The sequence below is a fragment of the Corylus avellana genome, chromosome ca9 (assembly GCF_901000735.1).
Source record: "Corylus avellana chromosome ca9, CavTom2PMs-1.0".
NCBI lineage: Eukaryota > Viridiplantae > Streptophyta > Magnoliopsida > Fagales > Betulaceae > Corylus > Corylus avellana.
This window is the reverse complement of record NC_081549.1, coordinates 21,636,429-21,639,257: the sequence shown is the minus strand read 5'-3', so window position 1 is coordinate 21,639,257 and position 2,829 is coordinate 21,636,429.

Sequence of the window (2,829 nt, the reverse complement as noted above, 5' to 3'; positions counted from 1 at the left end):
AAATTAATGGTGGGTTCAGAAGGGTGAGGACCAAAAACCACTGGTGGATAAGAAGTATAAAAGGATTTGCTTCAATAAATGTAGAGGAAGATAGAGAGAATGGCAATCAGGAAAAGTCTAAGGAGTAGCAAAATCTGTGGGCAGTCCACGAAGCTCAATCAATATTGTCCCAATCCGCTTTGCTTTGAAAATCTCCCAGACTCTCTTTCTAGCACCAGAAAAATTGAACCTCCTCAGAAATTTCTTTCAGACAAATTTCATGGTCAAACATGGTGGCTCAAAAAGCTCGTAGGATGCCCCCTAAGGCTTGACCGTTGGGCTTACGGTTTGCATGGCTTTTCAACCATCAGTACATGTGTATCACTTGCTGTGTTATTGCCTGCTTGACTTCAAAAGTCTTTGAAAAACCTCTACAGGTAAGGAGAAAAATTGGAGAATCCCCTCAACATTGCTCCAATGAATCCGATCAGCACCCACGCGCCACCAAGCAGGCTTGATGCAAAGTTCTCTCTAAAACTGTGGCCATTTCGTGTAATTTGAAATCTCAATCCAAATAAAGCATTGATAGGGCTGGCATCTTGGACCATGGACCTCATTAAGAGCATACAAGTCTTGTTTCTATCATTATTAGAATTGTTCCTTATTTGAAGACGGAAAAGACAATGATTTTTATTAACCTGTACGAGTGATGAAGGAAATTAAGGCAGAACAAGCAAAACAATATCATTTCGTGTAAGTTAACGATATTTTAATGTCTAAGTAGTCTCATTTTTATATTCAAAATCTCAATAATCCATTCCTTTTTTTTTTCTTCTTTTTTTTTTTAATATTTTAAATGAATTTAATATCTTTATATACATAATTATTATATAAAAAAAAAAGGATTAAAAAAAAAAAAAAAAACATACATGTTGCTTCATTTCTAGCACCATCTCTCTCATCCCTGTTATCTCTCTTTGGAACGCTTGAATAACAGAATAGGCAAAATAATTTTTTTTCTTCTTGTGTAAACAATTCAATTCACACTAGAAGTAGTTTTTTACCCTCCGGCCCCCTCTCTACACGCCATGGCTTCAGCTTCCAACCACCAAAATCCCACAAACCTCGGAAAACCACATTCACTCTCAAGAGCCAAGACCCACTACTAGTAGTTGGCTGAAGCAATATTGGAATGGCCATGAAGAAATATTCCATTTGGACATTTGAAATGTTTATTCGACTTGTTTATGTGGGCTCGTTTGTTTTGTGTAAAGGACAGGAAGACATGACTTCAGTAGCTCGGATGAAGAAACTAGAGCAAGAAAACCCATTAACCCTCTCTTCCTCTCTCTCTCTCTCTCTTTCTCTCTCTCTACACACCAGCACCTTATGGCGCTACTGGAACTCTTGAAGACTATCACTCTCAGTGATAATTTTCTTCTTGAAATCCATAATGTGCTTTAAAGGGAGTCCGCCACAATGGAGGCCATGTACGTGTTTTCTTAAGAGAGCTCGGTTTTATAATTGGTTTGTTTGGGTTTCAGACTCCTCATATAGGAAAGTAGCTAAAAATATAGCCACTTGATGGTCGAGAGCTTTTCTCACTAAAGAAAGAGAGATCACAAAATCACAATTGTAGAAGATATTTGTTAGTTAGCGGAATAATTGGACATGCTCAAGCCTAAACCTATAGCTCTTGGCAATAATGACATCAAGATCATACATAAATTAATATCAGCTTGGGCAAGTGTGTGGAAGCAGAAATAATTTAAGGGGAGGATCCTTGGAATGCTATCTAGCCTCTCTGATTCATATTTTGTTTTGTTGCCTTTTGTCTAACCCCTATCTTGTTATGTACTAAAGACATGCGAAGTATAGATCAACGCCGGCATTCTCAACCGAGAGTTAGGTTAAGCTCCATCTTGTAACCTTGTGGGGTTAGGACTAAAGCATTATAAATTAAGCATCCAAACTCCAAAGATTTTTTTTTTTAAAAAAAAAAAAAAAAAAAAAATTGAATAAGGAAATGGAGTACTGGAAATGATCCTTATCACTCTTGATCTAAAAGGAAGAGAGAGTGAGGAAAATTCAAAGTCCAAAAATTGATGCACTGCTACTATTGATAATTACAGTGGAAGCTATCCTTAATTTGGATTCTTATTTGCCTTTGTCAATAAGTGAGAAAGAGTTTAACTTATAATTTTTTTTTGGAAAGAAATACATTCCAATTTCATTAAAAATAATCACAAGCATAAAATTCTTACATTACAGGAATATAAAGCCCTGAAAATGCAAATTATAGCCGAAGCTATAAGGATACAACATCACCTAAAACCTTCGCTAACTTATAACTAGTTTTCAGTTGAAATAACAGATCTGCACTAGACAAACGCAATCCAGTGCATAGGTAGCGCACATTCCTTATCGACCTAAAAGCCAGGATGAAGTTCACGTCCACAACTCAAAAGTCTGGATTAAAAATCACATCCACAACCCAAAGACCTGAAAAAAGTTCAGTTCACATCCAAGCAGACAAATCGAGGGGTAAAGCCTTATTGCAAACAGAAGCAAGAAAACCGAAATAAAATGTGGGCAAACCAAAGAGGTAGGGCCTTGTTACAAGCAAATAACAGGAATAAAATCCATACAGGGAAAAAAAATGAACAAAGACAATACAAGGAAAATAAAACAAATGGGAACAGGCACACGCAGCGTGGATGCCGATTGTGCACTCGTCGGAAACCGACACCAGAAGGGAACGATGGAAGCTCGACGCAGAAAAAGGCCCAAAATAAGAATACTAAGCATTAATTATCCTTAACCCCCTCAATTAATACAACTCATGTACAC